The 22,376-nt window shown below is 42.4% G+C and overlaps 1 long non-coding RNA gene across 1 annotated transcript; it reads right to left on the bottom strand.

Annotated features, from left to right (window-relative positions):
* Positions 1-6,386: 6,386 nt before the first annotated feature.
* Positions 6,387-22,322, bottom strand: LOC310842080. Its single transcript, XR_014562831.1, has 7 exons — positions 22,185-22,322; positions 21,683-21,777; positions 18,873-21,466; positions 16,093-18,813; positions 8,446-9,356; positions 8,085-8,362; positions 6,387-7,796 (listed from the first exon to the last, which is right to left on the bottom strand). It is a non-coding gene; the product is annotated as an uncharacterized lncRNA (long non-coding RNA).
* Between the last annotated feature and the right edge of the window lie 54 nt (positions 22,323-22,376).

Raw genomic sequence — 22,376 nt, 5'->3', positions numbered from 1 at the left:
CCCTCCAAATTGCTCTTCTGACAATATGGTTTTTAAACAATTTGTGCACTTTGGCCTTGTCATACCACAGATATGCATGCCACCCAAACGCATTGTCAAACCCTTCCAGATCCAGGACGTCAGTGTTCTCCAATAAAATCCAATCTTTCAGCCAGCAGAAGGCTGCAGATTCATAATATAGCCTCAAGTCTGGCAGGGCAAATCCCCCTCTTTCTTTCGCATCAGTTAATATTTTAAACTTTATTCGGGGCTTTTTGCCCTGCCAAACAAACTTAGAAATATCCTTCTGCCACTTTCCAAAACATTCCACCTTGTCCACGATCTGTAGGGCCTGAAACAAAAATAACATTTTCGGCAATACATTCATCTTTACAGCAGCTATTCGGCCTAACAAGGAAAGTTTCAATCTTGACCATATATCCAAGTCTCTTTTGATTTCTGACCAGCATTTCTCATAATTATCTTTAAACAAATTCAAATTTTTGGAGGTCAAGTACACCCCTAGGTATTTTACTTTTTTAACCACATTCAGCTCCGTTTCTTTGGAGAACTCATCTGTTTCTATAACTGTCAAATTTTTTGCTAAAACCTTGGTTTTTTGCTTATTTAACTTAAACCCCGCCACCCAACCAAAATCAGAAATTAATTCTAACACTCTTTTAGTGCTGGAGACTGGTTCCTGAAGTGTTAATACCAAGTCATCTGCAAATGCTTTCAATTTATATTGTTTCACTCCGACCTCAATTCCCTGGACCAACCGGTCCTTTCTAATCATATTTAGCAACACCTCCAGGACTGAAATAAACAATAGGGGGGATAGAGGGCACCCCTGGCGTGTCCCTTTTTCAATTTTAAACTCCTCTGTCACCACATTGTTTACTATCAATTTAGCTTTTTGTTCTGTGTAGATTGCTTCTATACCATTTTCGAACCCCCGCCCCACTCCCATCCCTTCCAAATTTTTCTTCATAAACATCCAAGAAATATTATCAAAGGCCTTCTCTGCATCAACAAAAATCAAAACCGCTCTGGTGTTCAGATTTGTTTGTAGAAGTTCCAAAATGTCAATAATGTTTCTTGTGTTGTCAAACAAATGCCTACCAGGGAGAAAGCCAGCCTGGTCCTTGTGAATCACTTCATTTAGTACTTTTTTAAGTCTATTTGCCAAAATATCTGCAAAAATTTTATAATCCACATTTAGGAGTGAAATGGGGCGGTAGTTCTTAAGTTGGGTCTTTTCAGTCTCTGATTTAGGTATCAATGTGATGAAAGCTTCTTTCCACGTTTCCGGTGCCCTCCCTCCCTCCATTATCTGGTTGCAAACCTCCATCAAAGGTTGTATCAAATAGTCCTTTAAAACTTTATAATATTTGGAGGTTAGGCCGTCCGGGCCTGGGGACTTGCCAAGTTGAAGATTTTGAATGGCACTTTCAATTTCTTGCTGTGTAATATTACAGTTCAGGTTTGTTCTCATTTCCAGGGGTATTTTTTGTAATCCATTAGTTTTAAGAAATTGATCCACCTCTGAGGCTTTTTGCGGCCCTTGTGTATAAAGTTCTTTGAAGTACCTCTGGAAGCACTTTCTGATTTCCTCGGGTTTCTGAACCATTCTCCCTTCGATCTCTAGATTTGTAACCGTATTAAGCTTTTGTCTCTTTTTCAACTGCCAAGCTAGCAGTTTCCCACACTTATTCGCCGATTCGAAGGATCTTTGTTTCATTTGTTTAATTTTCCATTCCACCTCTTGGTTTATCAGTTTTGAATATTGCGCCTGGAAGAATTTCACTTCTCTTAACACGTCCTTCGACTTAGGCCTAGATCTTAATTTTTTCTCTCCTTCTCTTATTTTCTCCAATATCTTCTCCTTCTTTTCATTCCAGAGCCTTTTCTTAATCGTGTTTTGTTGTATTAGAAACCCTCTCATGACTGCCTTACTTGCGTCCCAGATTGTTCTTTTTTCCACAGTAGTATTAAAATTTACTGTAGTTTAGAAGTCATTTGGAACATCTATGGAACTAGGGCAAAGTCCCTTGTAGTTGAGGGCTTTGCCATTCTGCAGACTGACATCTTTGACTTTGAGGAGAATCAAAAACCCATTTGCCAGTACAGCACTGGTCTCAGGGTCTGGGAGAGGAGGAAGCAAAAATCAGCACCCTTGGTGTCACCAAGGAGTCTGGAACGTAATTTAGAAGAAGACCTTAATGCCCTTGTTGTATTTGTATGTACTTTTAAAACTTTGCCTGGGTACCTATTAGGACAGCATATGTTGATCTGTATGTGTATAATAAGATGGATTTATGTTAGCAGTTCGAAAGCACGTCAAAGTGCAAGTAGATAAATAGGTACCGCTCCAACGGGAAGGTAAACGGCATTTCCATGTGCTGCTCTGGTTCGCCAGAAGCGGCTTAGTCATGCTGGCCACATGACCCGGAAGCTGTACGCCAGCTCCCTCGGCCAATAAAGCAAGATGAGCGCCGCAACCCCAGAGTGGGTCACAACTGGACCTAATGGTCAGGGGTCCCTTTACCTTTATTAGGTTGGCATCCATCTGTCTTGGGAGGAAATTGAAGATTGCACCCTTCAGGGATGAAGTCAAACTGTTGGAGAGTTATGGCATCTGCTAACAAGCTGACTATTGGTCTTTTCTCCCTTGTTCCCCCCTTTTCTCCCTTCCCCCTTTTTTCTTCAATATATTTGCATTAAAAAATCAATATTAAATAATTAAGAATCCACACCTAAACGGTAGGCCCTAAAACCAGGGACATGAGGCTCTTTGACGCACAAACATGTCATCAGGTGCTCCCGGTGCAGATCAGCCTCTCTGCAAACCTGGTGCCCACCAGCTGTTGGGATCTGTGGTCCAAAACAGCTGGAGGGCTGATAGATCTCAGGTGGCCCAGATTACTGTCCACCTTTCCATCCTGTCATTTAACAGAGCACTGAGGTCTCCAAGGTCGGTCCAGAGGAAAAGCAATTTTGGTGCACTCTGTGAACAATGCGGATCTTATGGGAAAGTTGGGGAGGCTGCCAAGCTCAAGTGATATCCTGGCACCTGTTGTGAGAACCACCAGCTTAGCCTTGCCTTGCTGGAATGCTTGAGTTCCTGAGTGAGATAGTAGCCAAGTAACCAAGGTCCATAGCTATGAAGTGGGGTGGGGGAGAGAGACAAAATGGTTTAAGATATCAGACTGGACGAAGACAGAGAACATGTCCCAGTGCTATGGCTATCTGCCTGCCTGCTTTAATATTGATATTGGGACATTAGGAGAGAAGAGAAAATATTATATTTGTATGGACTATTGGCGTTTGATCCATCCTGTTTTGTTAATATACAAGAAAAATATGTTTACAGTAAAAGGCTAAAATAAGGAGGATGTACCTAGAGTCAGTCACGACTGGACCTAATGGTCAGGGGTCCCTTTACCTTTACCTTACCCTGCTTTTAATGATCTTAGCAATGCTTTTTATTTATAGAGCCATCGTGCTCCAAGTATTAGCTTTAATTACCCTTGGGAATTTGCAAGCTAGTGGAGTTGGTGGCTCCCACTTTCTAGGGAACTAAAGCTCAGGTAGGAGGCCTTGGTCTCTTGGCAGAGGGCACCAGGTTGGCAAAAGCTGGTTAAGAACTTAATTCATTCTGGAGGTCCGTTCTTAACCTGAGGTACCACTTTAGCTAATGGGGCCTTCCGCTGCCGCCGTACGGCCACCACACAATTTCTGTTCTCATCCTGAAGCAAAGTTCTTAACCTGAAGCACTATTTCTGGGTTAGCGGAGTCTGTAACCTTAAGTGTCTGTAACCTGAGGTACCATTGTATAGAGGACATTAGATAAGCGAGGAACACAAGCTTTTTTCTTTTTGTAGGACAGGCCTGTGTCAACTTTTCCCTGCCTTTCGACAAGCACAGCTCTCAATTGTCCACTGGATGTCTCTGTGCAGTTGCTTTACAGAGGCTCATAAACATGACGAGGCTCCAGTTGCCAAGCCCAGTCTTGGAAGCTGCACTCTGTTCATCTGCACAGGTGCTGGGGAGGTCGTTTAGCGCATTGCTGAAAGAGAGAAAGTGCACCACTCCAAATAAGGGCTCAAGATCTGCATGAAATGTGCATGTGTTAATTTTCCATGTACAGATGCAAACTTAGGACTTCTTATTCATCATCATTATTCATTATAATTATTTGGAAATGATTATTATAATTTAAACAGAAAGGTAATGCACCTCACCTTCATTAGGGAGCCTTGTGTGCCTGCTCTGCCTGCTATCAACATGTCTACTGTCTGAAACTAGACTTTCACCAGAGGGCCCTTCCAATAGAGGCCTCCTTCAAATACAGAACATCTTCCGGCAGAGGACTTCCTTCCCACAATGTTTTTGCTCCCTCCTTGGAAATTTCAACCATGTGCTGGAAACGGGAGCTGATGGGACGTATTGTTTCGGAGTCTGTGCAGAGAAGCTCCTGCGCCAAGTCATATTATACCCACCAACATATAGCTGGATGATGATCTAGATCAAGATATGTACTGGAAGAAGCAAAGATCACCAGTGTTGAAGCAGTGATTCTTCAACACCAACTTTGTTGGACTGGTTGTGTTGTTCGGATGCCTGATTATTGTCTTCCAAATCAACTACTCTAACTCAAGAATGGAAAGCGAAATACCAGAGGACAACAAAAGAGTTTTAAAGATGCTCACAAGGCAAATTTTAAAAAATGTAACATAAGCAGTGATAACTGGGAAACACTGGCCTGCGAGTGCTCCAACTGGAGAACAGCCTTTATCAAAAGTGTTGTGGACTTTGAAGAAGCACAAACTCAGGGTGAAAAGGAAAAACACGAGCTAAGAGGAAGGCATATTTGGCAAACCCTCACCGTGATCAACCCCCTCAACTCCACTGTGATCAACTCCCTCCCTGAAACCTATGTCCCCACTGTGGAAGGATGTGTGGATCCAGAATTGGCCTCCACAGTCACTTACAGACTCACTGTTATGACCATGTTCATCTTACTCAGCTACGAGTGATCGGCAAAGAAGATGATATATACTTAGCTAGTGTGTTGGGCCCGGGGTGCAACCCATGAAACTCAGTCCAGGACCAGTCCAGAATCCGAAGGTTCCGCTAAGAGTCAGTCTGACAAGGCCAAGGCAGGACACGAGGCAGGAAACCAGGAAAGGACAGGTACAGGATCTGGCATACAGCAATGTTGCTCCCGCAACCTGGGGCGGGGTCCGACAGCCTTTTATCTTTGTTGGGATAACGGCCAGTCCTGATCCCCCGGCGACTCACCTCCCTGTCTCGCCCGAAGGCGAGCACTCCTCCTGCAAGTACTCAGGTCTCTTATTCTCTCAGACCTTAGTCTCTGCATCTTGGGAGACGTCGGTGGGTTACTAGACCCAGGGGTTGCCTCAGCCTCCCCTGACCCAACTGGTAGTGGAGCAGCTATAAGTGATGGCCCAGCTGAAGGCAATGAGGTAATCCCCACATCTGGAGCCAGGGCAGGCTCAGGCCCCTGACTCGGCCCAGCTGGTGCTTCCTGCAGGGGAACCTGTGCAGACTGGGGCTCTTCAGGGTCAGGCCCCCAACTTGGTTCAGATGATGCCTGAGGCAAAGGATCCAGTGCAGACTGAGACTCCTCTGGTTCTGAGTCCAAGCCTGAGTCCCAGGCCATCACAGCTAGCACACTATGTTCCCAGCAATGACCCAGTGCAGTATGGATATTATAATAACTGACTTACCTCAGAGAATGCTGAGGATGCAACAACAGAAAGATAATGTCCAGGTCAAGGGAGGTAAAATAGTACCACTTTATTTTGCCTTGGTCAGACCACACCTGGAGTACTATGTCAGGTTCCGGGCACCACAATTTAAGAAGGATATTGACAAGATGGAATGTGTGCAGAGGAGGGCATTCAAGATTATCAAGGATCTGGAAACCAAGGCTTATGAGGAAGAATTGAGAGAGCTTGGTATGCTTAGTCTAGAAAAGAGAAGATTGAGAGGCCATCTTCAAGTATCTCAAGGGTTGTCCCATGGGAGATAGAGCAAGCTTGTTTTCTCCTGCTCTGGAGGCTAGAACACTAGGAGGAACTTTCTGACAGTATGAGCTGTTTGTCAGTGGAACGGACTCCCTTGGGAGCTGGTGGACTCTCCTTCCTTGGAGGTTTTTAAGCACAGGTTGGATGGCCACCTGTCATGGAACCCTTAGTTGAGATTCCTGCATTGCAGGGGGTTGGACTAGATTACCCTCGTGGTCCCTACCAACGCTATAATCAGTGTAATCAAGGCCTTGGGACCCTCAGTCAGTGTCCAATCTTGCTGACCCCTGGGGCCAGACCTGATCTTGAGATCCATTTATCAGAGCCAGTTGCCTGAGCCCCTGGGACTTAAAAAAAAAAATCAATTACGGTAAATATGTAAAGGAAAGTGTGCAGTTTTAATGGACAAAGTGCTAGACTAGCACTGGGGAGACTTGGGTGAGGAGACTGCCATCCCAGCCTAACCTCCCACGCAGAGTCATTGTGAGGATAATTCTTTTTTTATTACACATTTTATTGTTTTTTTTAACATATCATTTCCAACAATCATATAACATAACTTCTTATCTTATACAATATTTTAGACTTCCGTCAACACCTCTGATGATTTTCCATTCTTTATTACTTATTCTGCATTTCTTAATTTCTCTATTACTCTTAGTTATCATTAACCAATAATTCTCCTCATAGTCTTTCTTGCAATATTTCAAATAATCATCCTTACAAAACTTCTTGCAATCCTACTAGCGTAATCTGTTTATTACAATTACTTTTCAAATAGTTCGTATATTTACTCCAGCCTTCTAAGAATCTCTGGTCCCACATTGTGAGGATAATTCAGAGTACCGTAACATCTTGAGTGATATGCACACTTGATAAATAAACAATATGAAAATGATCAGGCATGTGTAATAATTACGGACAAAATTTTCTCATTACCCAAGGGCACAGTAGGAAGAACTGGCATGCACCACCTTTTAGAACAATGGTTCTTGTTTTTGTCTTTTAACAAGAAGGCTTTTGATATAGACCCCCGTGATATTCTTGCGAAGATATGGGCTTTTTTGATGCCGAAAGGGGACAGAGCAGGAACGTAACAGGCCGGGGGTGGAACATAGTGGAAATTCCTCTGTATATCATGATCACAATGGAAGACAGGCAGGTGAATGGACCCTTGATATTCTGGCTCACAACATTTTTAGTACGGTAGTAGATCCTGTAATCAAGGGGACGCAGGTGGCGCTGTGGTGTAAACCACTGTGCCGCTTGGGCTTGCCAATCGGAAGGTCAGCGGTTCGAATCCCCGCGACAGGGTGAGCTCCCGCTGCTCGTTCCCAGCTCCTGCCAACCTAGCAGTTCGAAAGCACGTCAAAGTGCAAGTAGATAAATAGGTACTGCTCCGGTGGGAAGGTAAATGGCGTTTCCGTGTGCTGCTCTGGTTTCGCCAGAAGCGGCTTAGTCATGCTGGCCACATGACCCGGAAAAACTGTCTGCGGACAAACGTCGGCTCCCTCGACCAGTAAAGCGAGATGAGCGGCGCAACCCCAGAGTCGTTCGCGACTGGACTTAACTGTCAGGGGTCCTTTACCTTTTTTTTAGATCCTGTAAGCAGTTTCCCACAACTTGGTACCCTCCACCAGTCTATGCTGAACATCTGGAGACCACTAGGTTGGAGAACGCAGGCCTAAATGAAAAAAATATGCATTGCACAAAGCATCCATGTGGCCCCACCCACGTGTGAAAGCTCTTCATTTTTATAGTGTTCTAAATCAGCCCTGAGTGCTCACTGGATGGACAGATCCTGAAGCTGAGGCTCCAATATTTTGGCCACCTCATGAGAAGAGAAGACTCCCTGGAAAACACCCTGATGTTGGGAAAGACGGAGGGCACAAGCAGAAGGAGACGACAGAGAACGAGATGGCTGGACAATGTTCTCAAAGCTACTAGCATGAGTTTGACCAAACTGCGGGAGGCAGTGGAAGACAGGAGTGCCTGGCATGCTCTGGTCCATGGGGTCACGAAGAGTCGGACACGACTAAACGACTAAACAACAACTCTATGAGATGTCTACTGCACAAGCCCCATCGAAACATCTCCTGCATGGCTCCAGTTAATTTCAACAGGGCTTGTGCAGGAGAACTTCTTAGGTTTTTGAGCTGTTGATCAACTATGGGCAGATTTTGGCCTTTCAATTTTCAGTGGCGCCCTGTGTGAGGCAAAAATCTGCCGCCGCCGCCTGCTGTTGAGTTCAATTGACCAGTGCAGCTACCCCAAAGCCACCTCTGAACGCGGGCATAGCCAGACTTGGGGGGGGGGCAGAACCAAGTTTTCTGCAACACAATTGGTCAGTTAATTAAGTATTTATATTTACTTGATGGTGGGTGGGTGGGGGGAAGCAGCTGCACCACTGCACCCCCCAGGCTACGCCCATGCCTCTCAAACTCCCTAATTGTGAGTTAAATGGGAGGGGTGCCCATTTTGCTGCATAATTAATGCTTTAAACACAGAGTAGTGTTGTAGTTGCATTCAATGTGTTGACATTAAATGAACTGGCCATCCCATTCTGCACCAATAGAAGTTGTGGTTGCATTTCAGAGGCAGGTTTATATACAAGACATTACAGTCTAGCTTGGGTGTTACTAAATTATCTAAAGAATAAACTAAAATAGAATGGATAACTGTGGTTCGATCATCTATTGAAAGAATGGGCGTAGGAAGGCCCAGTCTTGAATACAGCATTGATGTGTTTTGTTGTATACTCATTTTTCACTAAAATTCATATATATATATTTAAGCACCATGCAGATATGCCTAGTTGGTATTCACACTCAGGAATACTTTGTGTCTAACATAATTAAATTGAGAGCATCGTGTGATACACAGTACAGCGTTTTCCTTGTGATGAATATATGTGCAAGATCTTGGGCGAAAAGTCGCACACTCCTGCTTTCCAAAGGATATGAGGGGAAACAGGCGAGCTCCAGCAGTGGCTCTTAAAAGTTTAGCAACGATCATATAGAATTATTTATAGAAACTAACTTGAACAGCTGCTTTTCCCACTCTCTTGCGGGACTCATTAAAATCCTGTTTAACACTCAAATAAGTCTGTGTGTTTGGTGGCGAGAGGGAGAAAAGTGTGTGTACTTTAAAGAAATTACAGGATTTGGAAATTAAGATCAAAGGTGCAGAATGATCTTGAAGTTACTCACTGCTCCCCACGCTTTCCTGACGAATTAAAAAATGATGACAAGGAGCAGAGCAGCTTCTTCTGCACAGCCAAAAATGGAACAGGAGAGTTAAATGCAGCCATGTTGCAGTCTGCATCTGAAAAAGGAAGCAGGGAATAAAAAGAGGAGGTATTCAGAGAGTGTCTCAGGAAATTACTTATGAAGCTCTGTGTAACATGATAGCACAGTGCTGGGATGTCTGGCTCCTAAGGCATATCACTGCAAAGATGTAGGCAATCCTGCGCACACTTGTCTGAGAGTAATACAGTGGGACTTTTTTTCCATGTAAACAAGCACAAGATTGGACCGCATGGCTCATGTAATTTAGTCCTCCGTCCTGAGACAAGACCCCCCCCCCCATTTTAAATCACCTCATGATATTCAGACAGTGGTATGTTACAAGCAGGGATGCGGGTGGCGCTGTGAGTTAAACCACAGAGCCTAGGACTTGCTGCTCAGTCCCTGCTCCTGCCAACCTAGCAGTTCGAAAGCACGTCAAAGTGCAAGTAGATAAATAGGTACCGCTCCGGTGGGAAGGTAAACGGTGTTTCCGTGCGCTGCTCTGGTTCGCCAGAAGCGGCTTAGTCATGCTGGCCACATGACCCGGAAGCTGTACGCCGGCTCCCTCGGCCAATAAAGCGAGATGACTGCTGCAACCCCAGAGTCGTCTGCGACTGGACCTAATGGCCAGGGGTTCCTTTACCTTTACCATTATGTTATAAGCAAAAACCAGGGGCAAATAAAATACTCTTCCTGTTCATACTCAACAGCTAGGCACATCTCCTTGTATCTTAGAAGAACGTAAGGGCAGCGCTGCTGTTTTCTTTTAAAGCAGAGCAAGGGCCAGACTCGATGAGACATTAAGGGTGTGATTGCATTTCGTCTAGTTTTAACATCTTAAGTAACAGGGGGAGAGATTAGAATAAGGACTGTGGGGGTTGAGGGATTAAACACGCCCCCCCTCCCATGTCATGGCCTCAATTATTATTGCTTTTCCCTGCTGCAAGTTAATATCGCTTCCCTCCCAGAACTTATAGCAACTGCTAGAGAGGGAATTAATAGGGCTACTGGCAGGAGAAGAAAGGGTTAACTCTTCCTATATGCTGTGTTTTAGATCAGGGGTCAGCAACCTTTTTCAGCTGTGGGCCGGTCCATCATCCCTCAGATCTTGTGGGGGGCTGGACTATATATTTTTTTTTTTTGGGGGGGGGGAAATGAACGAAATCCTGTGCCCCACAAGTAACCAAAATATGCATTTTAAATAAAAGCACACATTCTACTCATGTCAAAACACGCTGATTCCTGGACTGTCCACGGGCTGGATTGAGAAGGCGATTGGGCCTCATCCGGCCCAAGGGCCTTAGGTTGCCTACCTCTGTTCTAGATTATACATCATCATAGAGATAGAATGTTTCCCTCCCTTCCTCTGCTTTTAGGTTGCAGGAATACTTTTATTATTTGTGTATACAGTGGTACCTCGGGATGCGAATGGGATCCGTTCCAGAGCCCCATTCGCATTCCGAACAGAATGTAAGACGCGATAGCGCGTCTGCGCGTGTCGTGTTTCGTCGCTTCTGCGCATGCGCGTGACGTCATTTTGACTGTCTGTGCATTTGCGAGCGGCAAAATCTGGAAGTAACGTGCTCCGTTACTTCCGGGTCACCGCGGAGGGCAACCCAAAAGCGCTCAATCTGAAGTGTATTTATCCCGAGGTATGACTGTATTACTTAGAGAGGCATCTCTTTTTTTTTTAATTTAATTTTTAAAAGATTTTTCTTTTACCAATTGTTCAAACACAACCATATTCAACAGTTTACAAGTTTTTGACTTCCACCAGCTCATCCCACAATCCTCATGTTTTTATATTTGTTCCACATTTCCTTTATAATATATTGCCAATTTATAATGTCCTTAAATCTCATTTTCTCTTTACAATACCCTTTCTCATCACAAAGCCTCTTTAAATCCAACTAGCGTTGTCTGTTCATCACAAATATTTTCCAGATAAGTCGTAAACTTTCTCCAGTCCTGAGTGAACTTGTGATCTTTCTGGTATCTAATTTTCCCAGTCATTTTATCTAATTCTGCAAAGTCCGTAAGTTTCAACCTCCATTCTTCCAAAGTCGGTAATTCCTCTTGTTTCCATTTTTGGGCCATTAGAATTCTTGCCGCAGTCACTGCATATTGGAAAAGTTTATAATCACTCCTGTTAATTTCTCTTCCTGTAATTCCTAACAGAAATTCCTGTAATTCCTAACTTAGAGAGGCAATTCAATATTTTGTGCTGTTGAGCAACCACATGGCATACAACTTTGGTGATTCTGTAGAAGTTGAGAGGCGTGACTGTCCACTATGGATCTGATGACTGACCCATCAGTGAATTTAAACTGTTCCAAAACTTCCCATTTGATTGTTTCAGAGTTGCTCTCTTAGGACAGAAGTACACAAATGCAAGGATACCTGCAGGGGACAGTCAACAGACAGGAGTGGAGTGCTCAAGCCTTTGCTGAATTCTTACCTGCAAATGCCCTCTGCCCAAGTCAACTGCAATATTTTTCCTAGGCTCAAAAACTGGAGGCAACTTTGGCTAAGGAACAAAAGGTCTGGCCTGGTGTTTATACGCCACCAGCTTATCTATAGATATTCCTTCAACTCCTGTATTGGTGTGACCTGGGCAAACGTTGGCTTGGGAATTCATGTTAATAAAGGTAGTCGAGTTCCCTCAATTATTATTTCCAATTAATATTTCCAAGGAAGGGACTTTTAAGCTCCAGCTCAAACAATTCCCAATTTCAGGAAGTTCTAGGATCTGAGTGTGTGTCTGAGGTCCTCCTCTCCAGATACCGTTGCTAAGAAGTTGTAACGTTTGCACAGATCTGTTGCAATTGTGTTTAAGGGTCTCACTGAGATTCTTGTGGGTCCACTAAACAGTTAATTGTTTTAGGCTAGAATGGCAAAAGAAGATGGACTATTTATATAGGACCATCAATGTACAATGGTTATTTTTGTTGTTGTTATTAAATTTATAGGATTGTATTTTTTTCGTGTCTTCTAAGACACCTTTGATCTAATGTGGCAGAATTGTGAATTAAAGATTAGGAGGAAACCACATTAATTTCAGCTTGGAAATTTATTTTAGAAGTTGAAAAATTTAGTAAAGAAGTTGTTTTCTGTATTTGATTATAAAGCACACCCCCCACCCCTGTATTTGATTATAAAGCACACATGTAGGGTCTATGTTTACAGTGCCAGGGGTATATGTTTTTTTTAAATCAGCATTTGTTTATTTTATTTTCATTTTCTGTATCACTTATTAAGAAATAAAATTTTAAAATATTAAAAAAGCACACACACCCAGTACTTCACATTCTTATATACAGCAGTTTCTTCCAGGAACAGGTAAGGATACAATCAAATAAGGTGCATTTAGACACATGTATGGTGTGTGCACAATCAACATAAATTGCCTGGGAAGTTCTTACTGCTAGGTGACAGTTCTGTTGCCCAAGAGACATGCTCATTTTCTAACTGGAAATCTGGAAACATTGCAAGTCTCTTTTACTTTGACTGGCATTTAGTGACAAGATGGTATTTTAACATTAAGTATTTTCACCTGCTTTATGAAAATTACCGTGTTTTTCCGTGTATAAGACACCCCCATGTATAAGACGACCCTTATTTTTTGAGCCCAAAATTAAGAAATAAATAATTGCAACATTCCATGTATAAGACGACCTTCAATTTTAAACTTTAAAAATTTGGGGGGAAATATAGTCTTATACATGGAAAAATGCAGGTAATCTGGTGGTTTATGTGCTAATTGTTTTGCAATTTATTCAGATTTTTTTTCAAAATGGAAGAAATCTAAATACAAGTTTAGCAGACTGTAAAATTCTAGATAAATTTCCTGTCTTTGGAGAATCTAAGGCATAAATCATCATTTGTTTTATACACAGAAGTAATAAGATATATGTATATGAAAGGCTTCTCCCAAAAATAATACACATGGTCTCCAAAAAGCTAAGCAGAAATAATTTAGTGAGGAGGCAAAGGATCTGATTTCCAGATTGAGTCACGGGAGTCATAGGTCATAAAACATCTTCTGTAGGAGTGGGAAGACCCAAAGGAACTATATAACACTCCTTTGCTGGTTCTGTGCTCTTGGCATTTCACGATCTCATGAAAGGAAGGAAAATCTTAAAATCTCAGATATATGACTTGTCCAGGGAAAGAGACTACAGCTTTCAAGCTGGCTTGTTAGAAATAAATGAGTTAATGCTAACTATAGTTGGTTGGTGTGGACAAAATCACAAACCACAGTTAAGCAAAAGGCGAGGTGAAAACTTCTGACTTCCTCCTCCCAACTACATGGGAGAGAAGGGAAGGGAGGGCTTGCAGAAGCAAGAGGCTCACTGCTGCCCATTTCAGCTTGCTCATGCAACAGTAAACTGTGGTTAGTATGGTGCCCAAATGTGGTAATACCATCATAGTTGCTGGTCATAAGAATTGCCCTATTTGGAAATATTTTAAACACTTTCCCTCTATAGCAGGGAAAAGGGTGGGAGCTCATGCAAATTGTATGGTCTGACAGATGCAATGCTTCATTATAAGACTGTGACAATGTAACTAATACTCTGTTTAGTTGTGAATTAGCATGGATTAGTGGTCAGATTTGCACCATTGTTTAGGAAATATAAGAATCAATGAAAAACTTGATTTAAATCAATTCACTCTGCTACGGATGCATCATCTTAGTGATTAGTCCAATTTCTCAACCAAAGTATATTTCTGATTAATGAAGGCTAACAATTATCTAGCTATAATTAATTGATAGATTGTGAACAGGGTTTCACAATGGATCATGCTTTTGAAAGATATTATAAGACTCCTCCCTGGATTCTCAATTATCACAAATTTAAAAAGGCTGTAACCCTTTTTACTTATGGATGCTAAAAGTATCTCTGCCCAAATGTTCACGTTTCAGTATTTTAGCCAATGAGAGCCAAGGCACTGACAGGGATAAATGTTATGCAGGGATGAGAAAAGGACCTGTCAAACTTGGATTCAAAAGCAAACTCGCCTGATTTGATCTGGGTGGATCAGATCAGATCATGCGTCCATTTCAGAATCTGTAGTCTGACGATCCCTTCATGAGGTTGCCCCGAGTTTTTACATGGAGACAGCTGTGTTTTTTCCATAAAATTCTCCCTGCAAGTGATGGAATACCCATCAAGTCCTGTCACACCCAGAGGGCTTTGCCATCTTGCAGTCAAATTGTGCGGCAGCAAGGAGTCTCGTGCAGTAGCCACACCAGGCTGTGGGCAGCTGGACGATCTATATTTGGACTTTTTAAAAGGCAATAAGTAGCTTTTACAAGAACAGAAGCAGCACTGCCTCAAAGGTAGTTTGTTTATTTTTTACCTTGATGCTTCTGCATAGGTTTTTAAGGATTTCCCCTTAAAAATCTGCAAAGGCACAGGACATGTTCACACAGATAAATTAAATAACCTCAAGTCTTTTAGACTACTTGTATTCAGTTTTAAAGTTTCACATTGTTTTACAATGAAAGTGCTCCAGTGGAACCAATCCAGTGCCTTACATTTGCATCACACTGGCCTCCCTCCCAGGAAGCAGTATCGACTCACCTGCTAGGAGGTAAGGTCAGTATCTGCAACCCACCCTGCTGCTTACTACTGGTGACAGAGTATTATTTCTGCAAGCTACCCACAGAAAATATAAATGAGGCAGGTAGAAACAAATAAAAGGGAGTCTGTTTTTTGTGTGCAAGTCATCTGTGTCTAGATAAGAAAACACTATAACATAAACATAAAACCAAATTCTTGTTGTTTAGTCATTTAGTCATGTCCGACTCTTTGTGACCCCATGGACCAGAGCATGCCAGGCACTCCTGTCTTCCACTGCCTCCCGCAGTTTGGTCAAACTCATGCTGGTAGCTTTGAGAACACTATCCAACCATCTCATCCTCTGTCGTCCCCTTCTCCTTGTGCCCTCCATCTTTCCCAGCACCAGGGTCTTTTCCAGGGAGTCTTCTCTTCTCATGAAGTGGCCAGAGTATTGGAGTCTCAGCTTCAGGATCTGTCCTTCCAGTGAGCACTCAGGGCTGATTTCCTTCAGAATGGATAGGTTTGATCTTCCTGCAGTCCATGGGACTCTCAAGAGTCTCCTCCAACACCATAATTCAAAAGCATAAATTCTTCAGCATTCAGCCTTCTTTATGGTCCAGCTTTCACTTCCATACATCACTACTGGGAAAACCATAGCTTTAACTATACGGACCTTTGTTGGCAAGGTGATGTCTCTGCTTTTTAAGATGCTGTCTAGGTTGGTCATTGCTTTTCTCCCAAGAAGCAGGCGTCTCTTAATTTCGTGGCTGCTGTCACCATCTGCTGTGATCATGGAGCCCAAGAAAGTAAAATCTCTCACTGCCGAATACATCCCACTAAAAATATGGCTTTATACTTGGACCAAGTGATCCCTGGACGAACAAGTACCGGTACACAGAATCCAAATTCACCCTGGAAAGCAGATTAAGCTCCTTGAGGAAACTCAATTTCAAGGGGCAGACAAGAGACTTGGATTTGGTGAACTTCTTCCAGCATTCCTAGCTATTACACCGATTTATTCCAAAGGGGAAAAGTGGATCCCACAATTTGATGTTTTGTGAGTGGCAATGAGAGAAGAAACTATATTATGGGTGAGCCTAATCAGATTTCATCAGACGATGAGGCCACATTTCAAAAGCGTTGGTATCAATACATGATTGGCTATCATCCAACAAATAGTGCATTGATTACATTTACACTTACACTTGCACACATTTCCTCTCAGGAGAACAGAGCAGCTTATATATAGATTCAAGGTGGTTTCCCCTTCCAGGCATTGCTCAGGGTTACATTTTCTTAGATTTAGTTGCTGAATTGTATCATGGAGCTCCTTCACACCGCTTGCTGGGCCATGCAGGCTAGAATAATCATCTTGACGAAGTAATACTCACCAGTCCTAATTTTTTTTCTTGTTGAATACGAGTCACAACATTCTTATATCACAGGGGGACAGGAATTCCTTTGCTTTAGTTCTTGAGCTGCAAAAGCAATAGTTTGTGTCCAGAATCAATGTGCTTTCGTCAACGTTCAATGCACTAGGCAATGTTCCCCATTCATCCTCACACCAATGTGATATGGTTGGGGGGAACTGTCTTTCTCCACCTGCTATTCCAATAGAGGCCAATCAAACACCACAGGGAAAAAGTGCAACAGCCGTTCCCGTTTATCCCCAGTATCTGCTGGTTAGAGGTATACATCTGCTGAATTTGGAGAATGGCTAGACTATGACAGGCAGAGAAATTAATGTTTTCCTATGACAGGCAGATAAAGTAATGCTTTTCTACCTATGTATATGTGTATCCAGTTAATACTGGCTTGTAACTAGTTCACACTCCCATAACATGGAGAAACAGGCAGATATCAGCAAACAGCCAAATATATGAGCCAGAGAGTCAGTATGGCATGGCAGTTGGGAGTGCTAGATTTGGGAGAGCTGGTTTCAAATCTCTAAAGCTCATTGGGTTATCTTGAGCTATAACTACATCTCAGCTTAACTTACCTCACAGGAATGTTGGGATAAAGTACCGCATGAAGAACCACATATATCACCCTCACCTCATTGAAGGAACAGTGGGAAAACAACACAATCCAAATTATAATCTAGTGTGTGATCATGTAACAAGATGCCTTATACTGAGATAGGCTATGGTCTTTTTCCAGCCAATTTGACATCCTGCTTCATAGTCAACCAAAGTGGCAGGGGCAACCCAGCCAGATGGGAGGGCTATTAAAAATTATTATTATTATTATTATTATTATTATTATTATTATTATTGCTCAGATAAGGCAGGTAGTTGACACAATTGCTCCTGGGCTTCCTCTTCAGTGTTGCAGAGCTCAAGCAGCTCCCTGGTATTTTGAGGAATTACGGACCATGAAGTAATATGGATGTAGAGTAGAGATCAAGTCTTGTTCTATAGTTCTAATATATTTATTTCTGTTACAAAATTGTACACACATAAGTAACAAGACATGACACGACTGACAAAAAGCGAGTCACGGGTTGTGTAAAATACTAAACGTATTACAGTATTTTACAGTACATATTACTGAGGTGATTACAGTATACCAGTCCAATGAACTCTTCAATAAATCAACTCGGAAAACACACAAGAATAGGAATGAGCTAATGAGTAGTGCCTGCTTATCTATGCCATATTGCAATATATGCTGTAGGTATTTCTCGTCCACGTGTTGCTCCCTTTGTATATTTAATAAAATTGTACTCAAACTGTGCAAAATTACCTTGTTTTTTCTCTCCCCTTGCCCTCTTCAGTTTGTACAACAACTTTTCCATTAAGGCTGTTTGCCAGACTGTATTATACCAGTGATCAGTATTCATTAATTGCAAGGAAAAGCTCAAGGCCTGTTCTAAGGTCAACTGAACACTGGTTGGGGCACATAACTGTGTGCGCCATGTTAAAATATAGGCAGCAAAAGAAGCATACTTTGTAACCTGTGCTGCATCTTCTAGCAGTCAGCAAGCTAAGCTCTTTTGAGTATTCAGAGGTTGCTGTGGAGGAGGGACCCCTGGAGCCATCAAGAACCTGCGGTAACCAACTAACTGCATATTTTTAGGATAAAATTGCTCGGCTTTGGAGAGAGACCTTGACTCCGCAGTTGTTGCAGTTCCAACTGAAGTGCCTAATGCCATTTCTTGCAATGCCCTGTAGGATCCCTTTCAGTTTATGCACTCACATGACACAAATAAAATGCATTATTCTCTGATTGACTACATACCCTCTTGATGCCTGTCAGTCTCTGCCGCCTTGAAAGAGGCAATGGTGTGGCCAGTCCTAAAAACGCCAGCCCTACACCCATTGGCTTGGACCACCTACCAATCAGTGGCAAATTCCACTTGCTTTGCTGATACTTGTTACCATTCTAGGACCCATCTGGGTTCAGGCCTTGCTATGGGACCAAATTGGCCTTGGTTACCCTATGGATGACCTCTATTGAGAGCAGAAAAAGGACAGTGCGGTCTTGCTCCTTCAGTGTCACTTCAGCTTTTGATAGCAATGACCATGGCATTCTCCTACACTGACTCTCTAGGCTATGCACCAGTGCCTGGACACCATGGTTGTTCTAGATTTTTTTTTAACCATTTCTAGATGAGGGCAACTAAACTGAGCTTAAATCCCAGTGGAGTGACTGGCTCTTGTGTCAAAAAAACAGGCCAATTGCTTGTCTTGGATGGGACTGTGCTCCTTTCTGAAGGAGTTTGTTTGTTTGTTACCCACTCTTCATCAGAAAGTTCCAGGGTGGGCTACAGCCTCAGCCATAGAATGAAAGTACAGGACACTACTTCTGTGGTGAGGGAATTTGACAATGTTGGATCTGCCACAGAGAATGACCTCTCCTGTGTTACCATTCCCCAAACCTCTGAGGGTGGTAGAACTACCAAGAGGGTTCCCTCTTCTGATCTTAACACTTGAGAGGGTCTGTAGGGAGGTAGTCTTTCAGTTATTTGGGGCCTAGGTCCCAAATACACAGTGTGTGGGTGCTTCTGGATCCAGCTTTGTCAACTAGAGCTTTTACAAATGCCATATGATATTCACTCCACAGCTGTGAGTTGAACTTCCAGTGTGCTTTGGAACTCCCTGCCTATTAACATGAGGCAGGCACCCTTGTTATAGTGCTTCAGATCCCTGTTAAAAATTAATTGGTCTGGTAACTCTACCAGGACATAATCTAATTAACTATGCACTTGGTTTTTAAAACTTTCTGATTTAATGTGTATATTACTGATAATTGTTTTGTGTTGTTTTTATGCACGCTACATAGGGGTTCTTTTTATTAAGCGCTTTTACAGCTTCTATTACTATTTAACTTATGCATCACTTCCTGTGAAACATCCTGAAGCGATTAACAATAAAGATAAATACATTCTAAAATATCTAGAAGTGCATATTGGTTATTCACTCACCTGTTGCTGGGAACCCAGATCTCTCTCAAGATAGGGTCTTTTGTAGGAATTGTCACACTGCCCCATTTATCAAGCCACAGCACTTTGTCATTAAGAAAGTGTAAATTCCATGTCCACATTCACAACTGGAAGACCTATTACACTCTGGAGTTCTGCGTAAAGTGCAACTGATACAACTGGTAGTAAGCAATTCAACAGCCTCTGCTTGCATCATTTTGTTGTTTTTTAAAAAATAACTTACTCTTTTAGCAACTTTTGAAGTTTTGAGCACTTTTCTACTACATATATCTTTCAGCATGGAGGGTGCAGGTAGTGATGGGGAAAGAATGAGATATCCCTGCCCAGCAATATTCTGACATTGTGCTGGCATTTTTTCCCTATTTACCTTGAAGGTTTCTCTCTCATCTTTATTTATGTTGTAATAGCTCTGAACAGGTGTACCCCTTGCAGTAGGGTTAACCTTGAGGACAGAGAACAATGCTAATGGCACTGCCACTGTGCTGAAACAAATAACCAGTGCAAGACCACTCCATGTTATGGTGGAGAGTGTACAGGATTTTGAGCAGAGAGCTCAGAAATCACCCTTGCTATGGAACTCACCATAAGCAACGTTATTGAGATCTGCTGAATGGCCCACAGGAATCAGAGGAAGCTGTTACAGTGGCAGAACTTGAGATATGCCACCAGTATGACAGATAGCTGGTAAAATCCTCCCATACACCAGCAGATGACATGGAGTGGAGGTGTGGGCTGCACAGGGGAAGAGCATACACATAACAAACCTGATACCCTTCAAGCTATGGCCAACCTTCAGCGATGGTGCAACATTACCCCAGCCCCCAGACCCACTGTAAGGGATTTCCCTCCTGTTGACTTTTACTGGAAGGGAAAGACTTTAAAAACTGCTCCCCTCCCAGGCTGAGCATGTTTACAATTTGGTGCCCTTTCCACATTTCCAGATCTGGTGTAGTAGGTTAAGTATAGGGTTGCATGGGCTATGTCCTTGGGAAAATCAGTACCATTCAGCCAAACCCATCACATAAGGGGAAAAAAGTGGGGTTGTGTATACAACTATCAGCTCCTTGGAGGAAGAAAATAAAATAAACAAACACATTGTATTGCATTGTATTTATTTGATTTACACCCCATCCTTTAACAGCTTACCTGGGCAACTTACAGAAAGATTAAATAATTACAGTAAGACTATTAAAACAAAAACATTCCTACATCATGATACAGCAGAGCAGCATATAAGCAGTCAGCAGAAATAAAAACAAACACCAAGCAAAGTAGTGTACAGAGGATTATCAGTATTATCAGTATAATCACCTTGTAAACCACCGTTTCAATTTATACATAATTAAAAACAGTTAAAAAACACAAAAGCAAGTACAATTAAAATAAGACTAAATCTCTTAACAAGTGGACAGTCAGGGTAAATACCCATTTATGCAGCTGGGAAAGCCTGTCAAAACAAAAATGTCTTTTCAATCTTTCCCAGAAAGGGCAAATAGTGCTTGTCCTACCTGACAGGAATGCTGTTCTACAGAATAGGAGCAGCCACACTAAAAGCCTTTCTCTTGAGTTACTGCAGAGTACGCTTCTGAAATCTTGGAAACAGAGGAGAAACTCTCCTACAGACCATTGCGATCTACTGAGTGTATAAGAACCTGGTCCTGAGAAGTATATGGCCTTCTGGAAATAACCATGTTATATCTTATATTTATTAAACCATGCTTCTTCTGGGATCCAGGGACTAATATTTCATCATAGGTGCTAAAATCCAGGAGATACCATTGTGTACCACACAACATTATTTGGAGTTCATGTGGTGATTTGGTACCCCTATTTTATGTATTCCAATTACCCGAGCTCTGTAAAGTTTTCAATATTATGACTATCAACCAAGCAACATGGACATTTGTTTTCCATCTTGTATAGAAAACACAGTAAACACTACCCTTTGCTTCTGGAAAATTTTGGACACTTGAAGCCAAAGACTATACAAATTTGTTCCCGAGGCATATTAATTGACAATGGAAAACTTACTTTAGTTTCCAGCTCTTTTCCAGCTTTTGTCCAAGAATCTGAGTTCTCACTACAGAAATGTTTCTAGTCCTCATAATAAAGGTAACTTGAAAGTATCTGGCCACATCACTATGAAGCAATAAAATTATAGTAACTTGTTGGGGCAACCCAATCAGATAGGCAACAAATAACAATAACAATAATAATATTCCGCCATTTTTTCAAGAGCCAGATCCTAATTTTGTACGACAACTGCTAGTTCAAGTGGTATGCAAAATAATTTCATTCCCCAGAGCAGATCTTTGGAACCACAATGAGTTTTAGCAACAAATACTATATACTCACAAGAAACATGAGGCAATTTCATGGATGTCATCTGATGTGTCATCGCAGTCCGAACAAATTCTTGGAATGTACAGGTGCTTTTAGTCCACTGAATCCTGTTTCAGGACAAGGCTTTCAGAGTAAGTTTGAGTCATTTAAGGAATGTGTCAGTAATACCCCCTCCAATTAGACTCTAGGTTTTAAGTTTTAATTTGATTTCAGCCACCTTCACATTATATTACTCTATGAGATAACAGTATCTGCTGTTAAGACCATAGGAAGCACTGCTGATCGCAGAAACCACCACAACCCTATGGATTGTAGCATCAAAAGAGGAAAGCATAGCATTTCCCTCCATAGAAGCAACAAAAGAACCCCACACCTGTTCACTCTGAAACAGCAGCGAGGCAACAGAGAGGAGCGAGAAACTGCACAGAAGGGTAAGGAGCAGCAGGGGCGACCAGAACATGTAGGGATCTGGAGCAATGCAACAATGCGCTTCCAAAAATGGCTCCACATCTACCTACCCTTCCTCGCGCCCTGCGTGCGCGCTCTTCAGCCTGGTTTCCACCAAGGTTTCTTTCTACTCTGCAGCTGCTTCCACAGTTGGTTGGTGCCCACACGAGCCAGAGGTTTCCGCTCCCACATGCCACCCAGCCAGCATGAGGAGCAAAAATCGGGCTCTCCTTAGAAGGGCCGAGCTGTCAGGTCTGCT

Source organism: Podarcis gaigeae (genome assembly GCF_964106915.1).
Source record: "Podarcis gaigeae genome assembly, chromosome: 3".
NCBI lineage: Eukaryota > Metazoa > Chordata > Lepidosauria > Squamata > Lacertidae > Podarcis > Podarcis gaigeae.
This window is presented reverse-complemented; position numbering and strand designations above follow the sequence as displayed.